This window comes from Schistocerca cancellata, chromosome 2 (assembly GCF_023864275.1).
Source record: "Schistocerca cancellata isolate TAMUIC-IGC-003103 chromosome 2, iqSchCanc2.1, whole genome shotgun sequence".
Lineage (NCBI taxonomy): Eukaryota > Metazoa > Arthropoda > Insecta > Orthoptera > Acrididae > Schistocerca > Schistocerca cancellata.
In genome coordinates, this window is record NC_064627.1 from 533,634,670 (window position 1) to 533,649,833 (window position 15,164).

Here is a 15,164-nt window from a genome sequence, read left to right on the forward strand (position 1 = left end):
GGCTACGACGAACGTCAAAACCTTGCAAGCAATATCAGTGTAGCGTATCGAGCTGTCCGTTTCGTTGCAGCAAGTCGTGGAAAAAAGTGCCCAGCACATTTCTCATTTGCATTAGACGACACTGCATGTCGATACAATACTTATTCCTGCAGTAAATAAGTGGGCTGGTGATTTTGCCCCGATCGGATATCGACGTGGACGGATGCTGTCATTATATGATTCGCGAGTGGGAGCTTGGTCGGCTGCACTGCAGCTGGGCATTAGACGCAGACACCGGCCCAGTACGGTGCTTTGAATGCGTTTTCGAATCGACAGATGTCTTCTTTGCGCAAGCACTCGCCAAAGATGCAGATGTAGTTCCAGCAGACGAGGTGGCCGAGTGGTTAAGGCGTTGGACTGCTAATCCAATGTGCTCTGCACGCGTGGGTTCGAATCCCATCCTCGTCGAAGAATTTTACGTAAAGCACGCGTTTGCGGTCACTCCTTCTCCATGCGAAACGCCACTCAGTAGTAACAACGAAGCGTGTACGTGGCAGATAGCGTGTGTATGAAATACGAGGCAAAACTGCCTACCAGATGAAAGCGCACAACATTCCATAGCGTATGCCCTTCGAATTATACATCATGTCGAGATCTATAAACCAATCAAATTTCGGCTCCAGCAAAGGGTATGTTGGTATTTGCGAACGACGAGTTCTTATTTATATTTAAGTGCATACCTGTCGCAGTCATTTTAACGTATCGAGCCTATAATAATCCATCTGTAGCCTTTCGACAGTTTGTTTTGCGTCAGGCCGCCATATACAGAACCGATTTGGCAGGGCCTACTGGAGAGACTTGACTTTGCAGACATCCGTCGCTAGTGGCCGCCCAAACACCAAGCTCCATCCAAACAGCAGGACAATCTTGGGCTAGGACGAACGTCAAAACCTTGCAAGCAATATCAGTGTAGCGTATCGAGCTGTCCGTTTCGTTGCAGCAAGTCGTGGAAAAGAGTGCCCAGCACATTTCTCATTTGCATTAGACGACACTGCATGTCGATACAATACTTATTCCTGCAGTAAATAAGTGGGCTGGTGATTTTGCCCCGATCGGATATCGACGTGGACGGATGCTGTCATTAAATGATTCGCGAGTGGGAGCTTGGTCGGCTGCACTGCAGCTGGGCATTAGACGCAGACACCGGCCCAGTACGGTGCTTTGAATGCGTTTTCGAATCGACAGATGTCTTCTTTGCGCAAGCACACGCCATAGATGTAGATGTAGTTCCAGCAGACGAGCTGGCCGAGTGGTTAAGGCGTTGGACTGCTAATCCAATGTGCTCTGCACGCGTGTGTTCGAATCCCATCCTCGTCGAAGAATTTTACGTAAAGCACGCGTTTGCGGTCACTCCTTGTCCATGCGAAACGCCACTCAGTAGTAACAACGAAGCGTGTACGTGGCAGATAGCGTGTGTATGAAATACGAGGCAAAACTGCCTACCAGATGAAAGCGCACAACATTCCATAGCGTATGCCCTTCGAATTATACATCATGTCGAGATCTATAAACCAATCAAATTTCGGCTCCAGCAAAGGGTATGTTGGTATTTGCGAACGACGAGTTCTTATTTATATTTAAGTGCATACCTGTCGCAGTCATTTTAACGTATCGAGCCTATAATAATCCATCTGTAGCACAACTGTTTTGCGTCAGGCCGCCATATACAGAACCGATTTGGCAGGGCCTACTGGAGAGACTTGACTTTGCAGACATCCGTCGCTAGTGGCCGCCCAAACACCAAGCTCCATCCAAACAGCAGGACAATCTTGGGCTAGGACGAACGTCAAAACCTTGCAAGCAATATCAGTGTAGCGTATCGAGCTGTCCGTTTCGTTGCAGCAAGTCGTGGAAAAGAGTGCCCAGCACATTTCTCATTTGCATTAGACGACACTGCATGTCGATACAATACTTATTCCTGCAGTAAATAAGTGGGCTGGTGATTTTGCCCCGATCGGATATCGACGTGGACGGATGCTGTCATTAAATGATTCGCGAGTGGGAGCTTGGTCGGCTGCACTGCAGCTGGGCATTAGACGCAGACACCGGCCCAGTACGGTGCTTTGAATGCGTTTTCGAATCGACAGATGTCTTCTTTGCGCAAGCACTCGCCAAAGATGCAGATGTAGTTCCAGCAGACGAGGTGGCCGAGTGGTTAAGGCGTTGGACTGCTAATCCAATGTGCTCTGCACGCGTGGGTTCGAATCCCAACCTCGTCGAAGAATTTTACGTAAAGCACGCGTTTGCGGTCACTCCTTCTCCATGCGAAACGCCACTCAGTAGTAACAACGAAGCGTGTACGTGGCAGATAGCGTGTGTATGAAATACGAGGCAAAACTGCCTACCAGATGAAAGCGCACAACATTCCATAGCGTATGCCCTTCGAATTATACATCATGTCGAGATCTATAAACCAATCAAATTTCGGCTCCAGCAAAGGGTATGTTGGTATTTGCGAACGACGAGTTCTTATTTATATTTAAGTGCATACCTGTCGCAGTCATTTTAACGTATCGAGCCTATAATAATCCATCTGTAGACTTTCGACAGTTTGTTTTGCGTCAGGCCGCCATATACAGAACCGATTTGGCAGGGCCTACTGGAGAGACTTGACTTTGCAGACATCCGTCGCTAGTGGCCGCCCAAACACCAAGCTCCATCCAAACAGCAGGACAATCTTGGGCTAGGACGAACGTCAAAACCTTGCAAGCAATATCAGTGTAGCGTATCGAGCTGTCCGTTTCGTTGCAGCAAGTCGTGGAAAAGAGTGCCCAGCACATTTCTCATTTGCATTAGACGACACTGCATGTCGATACAATACTTATTCCTGCAGTAAATAAGTGGGCCGGTGATTTTGCCCCGATCGGATATCGACGTGGACGGATGCTGTCATTAAATGATTCGCGAGTGGGACCTTGGTCGGCTGCACTGCAGCTGGGCATTAGACGCAGACACCGGCCCAGTACGGTGCTTTGAATGCGTTTTCGAATCGACAGATGTCTTCTTTGCGCAAGCACTCGCCAAAGATGCAGATGTAGTTCCAGCAGACGAGGTGGCCGAGTGGTTAAGGCGTTGGACTGCTAATCCAATGTGCTCTGCACGCGTGGGTTCGAATCCCATCCTCGTCGAAGAATTTTACGTAAAGCACGCGTTTGCGGTCACTCCTTCTCCATGCGAAACGCCACTCAGTAGTAACAACGAAGCGTGTACGTGGCAGATAGCGTGTGTATGAAATACGAGGCAAAACTGCCTACCAGATGAAAGCGCACAACATTCCATAGCGTATGCCCTTCGAATTATACATCATGTCGAGATCTATAAACCAATCAAATTACGGCTCCAGCAAAGAGTATGTTGGTATTTGCGAACGACGAGTTCTTATTTATATTTAAGTGCATACCTGTCGCAGTCATTTTAACGTATCGAGCCTATAATAAACCATCTGTAGCACAACTGTCGCCTTTCGACAGTTTGTTTTGCGTCAGGCCGCCATATACAGAACCGATTTGGCAGGGCCTACTGGAGAGACTTGACTTTGCAGACATCCGTCGCTAGTGGCCGCCCAAACACCAAGCTCCATCCAAACAGCAGGACAATCTTGGGCTAGGACGAACGTCAAAACCTTGCAAGCAATATCAGTGTAGCGTATCGAGCTGTCCGTTTCGTTGCAGCAAGTCGTGGAAAAGAGTGCCCAGCACATTTCTCATTTGCATTAGACGACACTGCATGTCGATACAATACTTATTCCTGCAGTAAATAAGTGGGCCGGTGATTTTGCCCCGATCGGATATCGACGTCGACGGATGCTGTCATTAAATGATTCGCGAGTGGGAGCTTGGTCGGCTGCACTGCAGCTGGGCATTAGACGCAGACACCGGCCCAGTACGGTGCTTTGAATGCGTTTTCGAATCGACAGATGTCTTCTTTGCGCAAGCACTCGCCAAAGATGCACATGTAGTTCCAGCAGACGAGGTGGCCGAGTGGTTAAGGCGTTGGACTGCTAATCCAATGTGCTCTGCACGCGTGGGTTCGAATCCCATCCTCGTCGAAGAATTTTACGTAAAGCACGCGTTTGCGGTCACTCCTTCTCCATGCGAAACGCCACTCAGTAGTAACAACGAAGCGTGTACGTGGCAGATAGCGTGTGTATGAAATACGAGGCAAAACTGCCTACCAGATGAAAGCGCACAACATTCCATAGCGTATGCCCTTCGAATTATACATCATGTCGAGATCTATAAACCAATCAAATTTCGGCTCCAGCAAAGGGTATGTTGGTATTTGCGAACGACGAGTTCTTATTTATATTTAAGTGCATACCTGTCGCAGTCATTTTAACGTATCGAGCCTATAATAATCCATCTGTAGCCTTTCGACAGTTTGTTTTGCGTCAGGCCGCCATATACAGAACCGATTTGGCAGGGCCTACTGGAGAGACTTGACTTTGCAGACATCCGTCGCTAGTGGCCGCCCAAACACCAAGCTCCATCCAAACAGCAGGACAATCTTGGGCTAGGACGAACGTCAAAACCTTGCAAGCAATATCAGTGTAGCGTATCGAGCTGTCCGTTTCGTTGCAGCAAGTCGTGGAAAAGAGTGCCCAGCACATTTCTCATTTGCATTAGACGACACTGCATGTCGATACAATACTTATTCCTGCAGTAAATAAGTGGGCTGGTGATTTTGCCCCGATCGGATATCGACGTGGACGGATGCTGTCATTAAATGATTCGCGAGTGGGAGCTTGGTCGGCTGCACTGCAGCTGGGCATTAGACGCAGACACCGGCCCAGTACGGTGCTTTGAATGCGTTTTCGAATCGACAGATGTCTTCTTTGCGCAAGCACACGCCATAGATGCAGATGTAGTTCCAGCAGACGAGGTGGCCGAGTGGTTAAGGCGTTGGACTGCTAATCCAATGTGCTCTGCACGCGTGGGTTCGAATCCCATCCTCGTCGAAGAATTTTACGTAAAGCACGCGTTTGCGGTCACTCCTTGTCCATGCGAAACGCCACTCAGTAGTAACAACGAAGCGTGTACGTGGCAGATAGCGTGTGTATGAAATACGAGGCAAAACTGCCTACCAGATGAAAGCGCACAACATTCCATAGCGTATGCCCTTCGAATTATACATCATGTCGAGATCTATAAACCAATCAAATTTCGGCTCCAGCAAAGGGTATGTTGGTATTTGCGAACGACGAGTTCTTATTTATATTTAAGTGCATACCTGTCGCAGTCATTTTAACGTATCGAGCCTATAATAATCCATCTGTAGCACAACTGTTTTGCGTCAGGCCGCCATATACAGAACGGATTTGGCAGGGCCTACTGGAGAGACTTGACTTTGCAGACATCCGTCGCTAGTGGCCGCCCAAACACCAAGCTCCATCCAAACAGCAGGACAATCTTGGGCTAGGACGAACGTCAAAACCTTGCAAGCAATATCAGTGTAGCGTATCGAGCTGTCCGTTTCGTTGCAGCAAGTCGTGGAAAAGAGTGCCCAGCACATTTCTCATTGGCATTAGACGACACTGCATGTCGATACAATACTTATTCCTGCAGTAAATAAGTGGGCCGGTGATTTTGCCCCGATCGGATATCGACGTGGACGGATGCTGTCATTAAATGATTCGCGAGTGGGAGCTTGGTCGGCTGCACTGCAGCTGGGCATTAGACGCAGACACCGGCCCAGTACGGTGCTTTGAATGCGTTTTCGAATCGACAGATGTCTTCTTTGCGCAAGCACTCGCCAAAGATGCAGATGTAGTTCCAGCAGACGAGGTGGCCGAGTGGTTAAGGCGTTGGACTGCTAATCCAATGTGCTCTGCACGCGTGGGTTCGAATCCCATCCTCGTCGAAGAATTTTACGTAAAGCACGCGTTTGCGGTCACTCCTTCTCCATGCGAAACGCCACTCAGTAGTAACAACGAAGCGTGTACGTGGCAGATAGCGTGTGTATGAAATACGAGGCAAAACTGCCTACCAGATGAAAGCGCACAACATTCCATAGCGTATGCCCTTCGAATTATACATCATGTCGAGATCTATAAACCAATCAAATTACGGCTCCAGCAAAGAGTATGTTGGTATTTGCGAACGACGAGTTCTTATTTATATTTAAGTGCATACCTGTCGCAGTCATTTTAACGTATCGAGCCTATAATAAACCATCTGTAGCACAACTGTCGCCTTTCGACAGTTTGTTTTGCATCAGGCCGCCATATACAGAACCGATTTGGCAGGGCCTACTGGAGAGACTTGACTTTGCAGACATCCGTCGCTAGTGGCCGCCCAAACACCAAGCTCCATCCAAACAGCAGGACAATCTTGGGCTAGGACGAACGTCAAAACCTTGCAAGCAATATCAGTGTAGCGTATCGAGCTGTCCGTTTCGTTGCAGCAAGTCGTGGAAAAGAGTGCCCAGCACATTTCTCATTTGCATTAGACGACACTGCATGTCGATACAATACTTATTCCTGCAGTAAATAAGTGGGCCGGTGATTTTGCCCCGATCGGATATCGACGTGGACGGATGCTGTCATTAAATGATTCGCGAGTGGGAGCTTGGTCGGCTGCACTGCAGCTGGGCATTAGACGCAGACACCGGCCCAGTACGGTGCTTTGAATGCGTTTTCGAATCGACAGATGTCTTCTTTGCGCAAGCACTCGCCAAAGATGCACATGTAGTTCCAGCAGACGAGGTGGCCGAGTGGTTAAGGCGTTGGACTGCTAATCCAATGTGCTCTGCACGCGTGGGTTCGAATCCCATCCTCGTCGAAGAATTTTACGTAAAGCACGCGTTTGCGGTCACTCCTTCTCCATGCGAAACGCCACTCAGTAGTAACAACGAAGCGTGTACGTGGCAGATAGCGTGTGTATGAAATACGAGGCAAAACTGCCTACCAGATGAAAGCGCACAACATTCCATAGCGTATGCCCTTCGAATTATACATCATGTCGAGATCTATAAACCAATCAAATTACGGCTCCAGCAAAGAGTATGTTGGTATTTGCGAACGACGAGTTCTTATTTATATTTAAGTGCATACCTGTCGCAGTCATTTTAACGTATCGAGCCTATAATAAACCATCTGTAGCACAACTGTCGCCTTTCGACAGTTTGTTTTGCGTCAGGCCGCCATATACAGAACCGATTTGGCAGGGCCTACTGGAGAGACTTGACTTTGCAGACATCCGTCGCTAGTGGCCGCCCAAACACCAAGCTCCATCCAAACAGCAGGACAATCTTGGGCTAGGACGAACGTCAAAACCTTGCAAGCAATATCAGTGTAGCGTATCGAGCTGTCCGTTTCGTTGCAGCAAGTCGTGGAAAAGAGTGCCCAGCACATTTCTCATTTGCATTAGACGACACTGCATGTCGATACAATACTTATTCCTGCAGTAAATAAGTGGGCCGGTGATTTTGCCCCGATCGGATATCGACGTGGACGGATGCTGTCATTAAATGATTCGCGAGTGGGAGCTTGGTCGGCTGCACTGCAGCTGGGCATTAGACGCAGACACCGGCCCAGTACGGTGCTTTGAATGCGTTTTCGAATCGACAGATGTCTTCTTTGCGCAAGCACTCGCCAAAGATGCACATGTAGTTCCAGCAGACGAGGTGGCCGAGTGGTTAAGGCGTTGGACTGCTAATCCAATGTGCTCTGCACGCGTGGGTTCGAATCCCATCCTCGTCGAAGAATTTTACGTAAAGCACGCGTTTGCGGTCACTCCTTCTCCATGCGAAACGCCACTCAGTAGTAACAACGAAGCGTGTACGTGGCAGATAGCGTGTGTATGAAATACGAGGCAAAACTGCCTACCAGATGAAAGCGCACAACATTCCATAGCGTATGCCCTTCGAATTATACATCATGTCGAGATCTATAAACCAATCAAATTACGGCTCCAGCAAAGAGTATGTTGGTATTTGCGAACGACGAGTTCTTATTTATATTTAAGTGCATACCTGTCGCAGTCATTTTAACGTATCGAGCCTATAATAAACCATCTGTAGCACAACTGTCGCCTTTCGACAGTTTGTTTTGCATCAGGCCGCCATATACAGAACCGATTTGGCAGGGCCTACTGGAGAGACTTGACTTTGCAGACATCCGTCGCTAGTGGCCGCCCAAACACCAAGCTCCATCCAAACAGCAGGACAATCTTGGGCTAGGACGAACGTCAAAACCTTGCAAGCAATATCAGTGTAGCGTATCGAGCTGTCCGTTTCGTTGCAGCAAGTCGTGGAAAAGAGTGCCCAGCACATTTCTCATTTGCATTAGACGACACTGCATGTCGATACAATACTTATTCCTGCAGTAAATAAGTGGGCCGGTGATTTTGCCCCGATCGGATATCGACGTGGACGGATGCTGTCATTAAATGATTCGCGAGTGGGAGCTTGGTCGGCTGCACTGCAGCTGGGCATTAGACGCAGACACCGGCCCAGTACGGTGCTTTGAATGCGTTTTCGAATCGACAGATGTCTTCTTTGCGCAAGCACTCGCCAAAGATGCACATGTAGTTCCAGCAGACGAGGTGGCCGAGTGGTTAAGGCGTTGGACTGCTAATCCAATGTGCTCTGCACGCGTGGGTTCGAATCCCATCCTCGTCGAAGAATTTTACGTAAAGCACGCGTTTGCGGTCACTCCTTCTCCATGCGAAACGCCACTCAGTAGTAACAACGAAGCGTGTACGTGGCAGATAGCGTGTGTATGAAATACGAGGCAAAACTGCCTACCAGATGAAAGCGCACAACATTCCATAGCGTATGCCCTTCGAATTATACATCATGTCGAGATCTATAAACCAATCAAATTACGGCTCCAGCAAAGAGTATGTTGGTATTTGCGAACGACGAGTTCTTATTTATATTTAAGTGCATACCTGTCGCAGTCATTTTAACGTATCGAGCCTATAATAAACCATCTGTAGCACAACTGTCGCCTTTCGACAGTTTGTTTTGCGTCAGGCCGCCATATACAGAACCGATTTGGCAGGGCCTACTGGAGAGACTTGACTTTGCAGACATCCGTCGCTAGTGGCCGCCCAAACACCAAGCTCCATCCAAACAGCAGGACAATCTTGGGCTAGGACGAACGTCAAAACCTTGCAAGCAATATCAGTGTAGCGTATCGAGCTGTCCGTTTCGTTGCAGCAAGTCGTGGAAAAGAGTGCCCAGCACATTTCTCATTTGCATTAGACGACACTGCATGTCGATACAATACTTATTCCTGCAGTAAATAAGTGGGCCGGTGATTTTGCCCCGATCGGATATCGACGTGGACGGATGCTGTCATTAAATGATTCGCGAGTGGGAGCTTGGTCGGCTGCACTGCAGCTGGGCATTAGACGCAGACACCGGCCCAGTACGGTGCTTTGAATGCGTTTTCGAATCGACAGATGTCTTCTTTGCGCAAGCACTCGCCAAAGATGCACATGTAGTTCCAGCAGACGAGGTGGCCGAGTGGTTAAGGCGTTGGACTGCTAATCCAATGTGCTCTGCACGCGTGGGTTCGAATCCCATCCTCGTCGAAGAATTTTACGTAAAGCACGCGTTTGCGGTCACTCCTTCTCCATGCGAAACGCCACTCAGTAGTAACAACGAAGCGTGTACGTGGCAGATAGCGTGTGTATGAAATACGAGGCAAAACTGCCTACCAGATGAAAGCGCACAACATTCCATAGCGTATGCCCTTCGAATTATACATCATGTCGAGATCTATAAACCAATCAAATTACGGCTCCAGCAAAGAGTATGTTGGTATTTGCGAACGACGAGTTCTTATTTATATTTAAGTGCATACCTGTCGCAGTCATTTTAACGTATCGAGCCTATAATAAACCATCTGTAGCACAACTGTCGCCTTTCGACAGTTTGTTTTGCATCAGGCCGCCATATACAGAACCGATTTGGCAGGGCCTACTGGAGAGACTTGACTTTGCAGACATCCGTCGCTAGTGGCCGCCCAAACACCAAGCTCCATCCAAACAGCAGGACAATCTTGGGCTAGGACGAACGTCAAAACCTTGCAAGCAATATCAGTGTAGCGTATCGAGCTGTCCGTTTCGTTGCAGCAAGTCGTGGAAAAGAGTGCCCAGCACATTTCTCATTTGCATTAGACGACACTGCATGTCGATACAATACTTATTCCTGCAGTAAATAAGTGGGCCGGTGATTTTGCCCCGATCGGATATCGACGTGGACGGATGCTGTCATTAAATGATTCGCGAGTGGGAGCTTGGTCGGCTGCACTGCAGCTGGGCATTAGACGCAGACACCGGCCCAGTACGGTGCTTTGAATGCGTTTTCGAATCGACAGATGTCTTCTTTGCGCAACCACTCGCCAAAGATGCAGATGTAGTTCCAGCAGACGAGGTGGCCGAGTGGTTAAGGCGTTGGACTGCTAATCCAATGTGCTCTGCACGCGTGGGTTCGAATCCCATCCTCGTCGAAGAATTTTACGTAAAGCACGCGTTTGCGGTCACTCCTTCTCCATGCGAAACGCCACTCAGTAGTAACAACGAAGCGTGTACGTGGCAGATAGCGTGTGTATGAAATACGAGGCAAAACTGCCTACCAGATGAAAGCGCACAACATTCCATAGCGTATGCCCTTCGAATTATACATCATTTCGAAATCTATAAACCAATCAAATTACGGCTCCAGCAAAGAGTATGTTGGTATTTGCGAACGACGAGTTCTTATTTATATTTAAGTGCATACCTGTCGCAGTCATTTTAACGTATCGAGCCTATAATAAACCATCTGTAGCACAACTGTCGCCTTTCGACAGTTTGTTTTGCGTCAGGCCGCCATATACAGAACCGATTTGGCAGGGCCTACTGGAGAGACTTGACTTTGCAGACATCCGTCGCTAGTGGCCGCCCAAACACCAAGCTCCATCCAAACAGCAGGACAATCTTGGGCTAGGACGAACGTCAAAACCTTGCAAGCAATATCAGTGTAGCGTATCGAGCTGTCCGTTTCGTTGCAGCAAGTCGTGGAAAAGAGTGCCCAGCACATTTCTCATTTGCATTAGACGACACTGCATGTCGATACAATACTTATTCCTGCAGTAAATAAGTGGGCCGGTGATTTTGCCCCGATCGGATATCGACGTGGACGGATGCTGTCATTAAATGATTCGCGAGTGGGAGCTTGGTCGGCTGCACTGCAGCTGGGCATTAGACGCTGACACCGGCCCAGTACGGTGCTTTGAATGCGTTTTCGAATCGACAGATGTCTTCTTTGCGCAAGCACTCGCCAAAGATGCAGATGTAGTTCCAGCAGACGAGGTGGCCGAGTGGTTAAGGCGTTGGACTGCTAATCCAATGTGCTCTGCACGCGTGGGTTCGAATCCCATCCTCGTCGAAGAATTTTACGTAAAGCACGCGTTTGCGGTCACTCCTTCTCCATGCGAAACGCCACTCAGTAGTAACAACGAAGCATGTACGTGGCAGATAGCGTGGGTATGAAATACGAGGCAAAACTGCCTACCAGATGAAAGCGCACAACATTCCATAGCGTATGCCCTTCGAATTATACATCATGTCGAGATCTATAAACCAATCAAATTACGGCTCCAGCAAAGAGTATGTTGGTATTTGCGAACGACGAGTTCTTATTTATATTTAAGTGCATACCTGTCGCAGTCATTTTAACGTATCGAGCCTATAATAAACCATCTGTAGCACAACTCGTCAGGCCGCCATATACAGAACCGATTTGGCAGGGCCTACTGGAGAGACTTGACTTTGCAGACATCCGTCGCTAGTGGCCGCCCAAACACCAAGCTCCATCCAAACAGCAGGACAATCTTGGGCTAGGACGAACGTCAAAACCTTGCAAGCAATATCAGTGTAGCGTATCGAGCTGTCCGTTTCGTTGCAGCAAGTCGTGGAAAAGAGTGCCCAGCACATTTCTCATTTGCATTAGACGACACTGCATGTCGATACAATACTTATTCCTGCAGTAAATAAGTGGGCCGGTGATTTTGCCCCGATCGGATATCGACGTGGACGGATGCTGTCATTAAATGATTCGCGAGTGGGAGCTTGGTCGGCTGCACTGCAGCTGGGCATTAGACGCAGACACCGGCCCAGTACGGTGCTTTGAATGCGTTTTCGAATCGACAGATGTCTTCTTTGCGCAAGCACTCGCCAAAGATGCAGATGTAGTTCCAGCAGACGAGGTGGCCGAGTGGTTAAGGCGTTGGACTGCTAATCCAATGTGCTCTGCACGCGTGGGTTCGAATCCCATCCTCGTCGAAGAATTTTACGTAAAGCACGCGTTTGCGGTCACTCCTTCTCCATGCGAAACGCCACTCAGTAGTAACAACGAAGCGTGTACGTGGCAGATAGCGTGTGTATGAAATACGAGGCAAAACTGCCTACCAGATGAAAGCGCACAACATTCCATAGCGTATGCCCTTCGAATTATACATCATGTCGAGATCTATAAACCAATCAAATTACGGCTCCAGCAAAGAGTATGTTGGTATTTGCGAACGACGAGTTCTTATTTATATTTAAGTGCATACCTGTCGCAGTCATTTTAACGTATCGAGCCTATAATAAACCATCTGTAGCACAACTGTCGCCTTTCGACAGTTTGTTTTGCGTCAGGCCGCCATATACAGAACCGATTTGGCAGGGCCTACTGGAGAGACTTGACTTTGCAGACATCCGTCGCTAGTGGCCGCCCAAACACCAAGCTCCATCCAAACAGCAGGACAATCTTGGGCTAGGACGAACGTCAAAACCTTGCAAGCAATATCAGTGTAGCGTATCGAGCTGTCCGTTTCGTTGCAGCAAGTCGTGGAAAAGAGTGCCCAGCACATTTCTCATTTGCATTAGACGACACTGCATGTCGATACAATACTTATTCCTGCAGTAAATAAGTGGGCCGGTGATTTTGCCCCGATCGGATATCGACGTGGACGGATGCTGTCATTAAATGATTCGCGAGTGGGAGCTTGGTCGGCTGCACTGCAGCTGGGCATTAGACGCAGACACCGGCCCAGTACGGTGCTTTGAATGCGTTTTCGAATCGACAGAAGTCTTCTTTGCGCAAGCACTCGCCAAAGATGCACATGTAGTTCCAGCAGACGAGGTGGCCGAGTGGTTAAGGCGTTGGACTGCTAATCCAATGTGCTCTGCACGCGTGGGTTCGAATCCCATCCTCGTCGAAGAATTTTACGTAAAGCACGCGTTTGCGGTCACTCCTTCTCCATGCGAAACGCCACTCAGTAGTAACAACGAAGCGTGTACGTGGCAGATAGCGTGTGTATGAAATACGAGGCAAAACTGCCTACCAGATGAAAGCGCACAACATTCCATAGCGTATGCCCTTCGAATTATACATCATGTCGAGATCTATAAACCAATCAAATTACGGCTCCAGCAAAGAGTATGTTGGTATTTGCGAACGACGAGTTCTTATTTATATTTAAGTGCATACCTGTCGCAGTCATTTTAACGTATCGAGCCTATAATAAACCATCTGTAGCACAACTGTCGCCTTTCGACAGTTTGTTTTGCGTCAGGCCGCCATATACAGAACCGATTTGGCAGGGCCTACTGGAGAGACTTGACTTTGCAGACATCCGTCGCTAGTGGCCGCCCAAACACCAAGCTCCATCCAAACAGCAGGACAATCTTGGGCTAGGACGAACGTCAAAACCTTGCAAGCAATATCAGTGTAGCGTATCGAGCTGTCCGTTTCGTTGCAGCAAGTCGTGGAAAAGAGTGCCCAGCACATTTCTCATTTGCATTAGACGACACTGCATGTCGATACAATACTTATTCCTGCAGTAAATAAGTGGGCCGGTGATTTTGCCCCGATCGGATATCGACGTGGACGGATGCTGTCATTAAATGATTCGCGAGTGGGAGCTTGGTCGGCTGCACTGCAGCTGGGCATTAGACGCAGACACCGGCCCAGTACGGTGCTTTGAATGCGTTTTCGAATCGACAGAAGTCTTCTTTGCGCAAGCACTCGCCAAAGATGCACATGTAGTTCCAGCAGACGAGGTGGCCGAGTGGTTAAGGCGTTGGACTGCTAATCCAATGTGCTCTGCACGCGTGGGTTCGAATCCCATCCTCGTCGAAGAATTTTACGTAAAGCACGCGTTTGCGGTCACTCCTTCTCCATGCGAAACGCCACTCAGTAGTAACAACGAAGCGTGTACGTGGCAGATAGCGTGTGTATGAAATACGAGGCAAAACTGCCTACCAGATGAAAGCGCACAACATTCCATAGCGTATGCCCTTCGAATTATACATCATGTCGAGATCTATAAACCAATCAAATTACGGCTCCAGCAAAGAGTATGTTGGTATTTGCGAACGACGAGTTCTTATTTATATTTAAGTGCATACCTGTCGCAGTCATTTTAACGTATCGAGCCTATAATAAACCATCTGTAGCACAACTGTCGCCTTTCGACAGTTTGTTTTGCGTCAGGCCGCCATATACAGAACCGATTTGGCAGGGCCTACTGGAGAGACTTGACTTTGCAGACATCCGTCGCTAGTGGCCGCCCAAACACCAAGCTCCATCCAAACAGCAGGACAATCTTGGGCTAGGACGAACGTCAAAACCTTGCAAGCAATATCAGTGTAGCGTATCGAGCTGTCCGTTTCGTTGCAGCAAGTCGTGGAAAAGAGTGCCCAGCACATTTCTCATTTGCATTAGACGACACTGCATGTCGATACAATACTTATTCCTGCAGTAAATAAGTGGGCCGGTGATTTTGCCCCGATCGGATATCGACGTGGACGGATGCTGTCATTAAATGATTCGCGAGTGGGAGCTTGGTCGGCTGCACTGCAGCTGGGCATTAGACGCAGACACCGGCCCAGTACGGTGCTTTGAATGCGTTTTCGAATCGACAGATGTCTTCTTTGCGCAAGCACTCGCCAAAGATGCACATGTAGTTCCAGCAGACGAGGTGGCCGAGTGGTTAAGGCGTTGGACTGCTAATCCAATGTGCTCTGCACGCGTGGGTTCGAATCCCATCCTCGTCGAAGAATTTTACGTAAAGCACGCGTTTGCGGTCACTCCTTCTCCATGCGAAACGCCACTCAGTAGTAACAACGAAGCGTGTACGTGGCAGA

General features: G+C 48.6%; 17 non-coding genes across 17 annotated transcripts; all 17 read left to right on the forward strand.

The window, feature by feature from the left end:
- Nucleotides 1-365: 365 nt before the first annotated feature.
- On the forward strand, nt 366-447 carry Trnas-gcu (transfer RNA serine (anticodon GCU)). Its single transcript has one exon. It is a non-coding gene; the product is annotated as a tRNA-Ser (tRNA).
- An 827-nt stretch (nt 448-1,274) lies between these two features.
- Trnas-gcu (transfer RNA serine (anticodon GCU)) lies at nt 1,275-1,356 on the forward strand. The gene has a single exon. It is a non-coding gene; the product is annotated as a tRNA-Ser (tRNA).
- An 820-nt stretch (nt 1,357-2,176) lies between these two features.
- Nucleotides 2,177-2,258, forward strand: Trnas-gcu (transfer RNA serine (anticodon GCU)). The gene has a single exon. It is a non-coding gene; the product is annotated as a tRNA-Ser (tRNA).
- An 827-nt stretch (nt 2,259-3,085) lies between these two features.
- Nucleotides 3,086-3,167, forward strand: Trnas-gcu (transfer RNA serine (anticodon GCU)). Its single transcript has one exon. It is a non-coding gene; the product is annotated as a tRNA-Ser (tRNA).
- Nucleotides 3,168-4,005: 838 nt separating this feature from the next.
- On the forward strand, nt 4,006-4,087 carry Trnas-gcu (transfer RNA serine (anticodon GCU)). Its single transcript has one exon. It is a non-coding gene; the product is annotated as a tRNA-Ser (tRNA).
- Nucleotides 4,088-4,914: 827 nt separating this feature from the next.
- Nucleotides 4,915-4,996, forward strand: Trnas-gcu (transfer RNA serine (anticodon GCU)). The gene has a single exon. It is a non-coding gene; the product is annotated as a tRNA-Ser (tRNA).
- Nucleotides 4,997-5,816: 820 nt separating this feature from the next.
- On the forward strand, nt 5,817-5,898 carry Trnas-gcu (transfer RNA serine (anticodon GCU)). The gene has a single exon. It is a non-coding gene; the product is annotated as a tRNA-Ser (tRNA).
- Nucleotides 5,899-6,736: 838 nt separating this feature from the next.
- Nucleotides 6,737-6,818, forward strand: Trnas-gcu (transfer RNA serine (anticodon GCU)). The gene has a single exon. It is a non-coding gene; the product is annotated as a tRNA-Ser (tRNA).
- An 838-nt stretch (nt 6,819-7,656) lies between these two features.
- Nucleotides 7,657-7,738, forward strand: Trnas-gcu (transfer RNA serine (anticodon GCU)). Its single transcript has one exon. It is a non-coding gene; the product is annotated as a tRNA-Ser (tRNA).
- An 838-nt stretch (nt 7,739-8,576) lies between these two features.
- On the forward strand, nt 8,577-8,658 carry Trnas-gcu (transfer RNA serine (anticodon GCU)). The gene has a single exon. It is a non-coding gene; the product is annotated as a tRNA-Ser (tRNA).
- An 838-nt stretch (nt 8,659-9,496) lies between these two features.
- Trnas-gcu (transfer RNA serine (anticodon GCU)) lies at nt 9,497-9,578 on the forward strand. Its single transcript has one exon. It is a non-coding gene; the product is annotated as a tRNA-Ser (tRNA).
- An 838-nt stretch (nt 9,579-10,416) lies between these two features.
- On the forward strand, nt 10,417-10,498 carry Trnas-gcu (transfer RNA serine (anticodon GCU)). The gene has a single exon. It is a non-coding gene; the product is annotated as a tRNA-Ser (tRNA).
- Nucleotides 10,499-11,336: 838 nt separating this feature from the next.
- Nucleotides 11,337-11,418, forward strand: Trnas-gcu (transfer RNA serine (anticodon GCU)). The gene has a single exon. It is a non-coding gene; the product is annotated as a tRNA-Ser (tRNA).
- Nucleotides 11,419-12,232: 814 nt separating this feature from the next.
- On the forward strand, nt 12,233-12,314 carry Trnas-gcu (transfer RNA serine (anticodon GCU)). Its single transcript has one exon. It is a non-coding gene; the product is annotated as a tRNA-Ser (tRNA).
- An 838-nt stretch (nt 12,315-13,152) lies between these two features.
- Trnas-gcu (transfer RNA serine (anticodon GCU)) lies at nt 13,153-13,234 on the forward strand. The gene has a single exon. It is a non-coding gene; the product is annotated as a tRNA-Ser (tRNA).
- An 838-nt stretch (nt 13,235-14,072) lies between these two features.
- Nucleotides 14,073-14,154, forward strand: Trnas-gcu (transfer RNA serine (anticodon GCU)). The gene has a single exon. It is a non-coding gene; the product is annotated as a tRNA-Ser (tRNA).
- An 838-nt stretch (nt 14,155-14,992) lies between these two features.
- Trnas-gcu (transfer RNA serine (anticodon GCU)) lies at nt 14,993-15,074 on the forward strand. The gene has a single exon. It is a non-coding gene; the product is annotated as a tRNA-Ser (tRNA).
- Nucleotides 15,075-15,164: the final 90 nt, after the last annotated feature.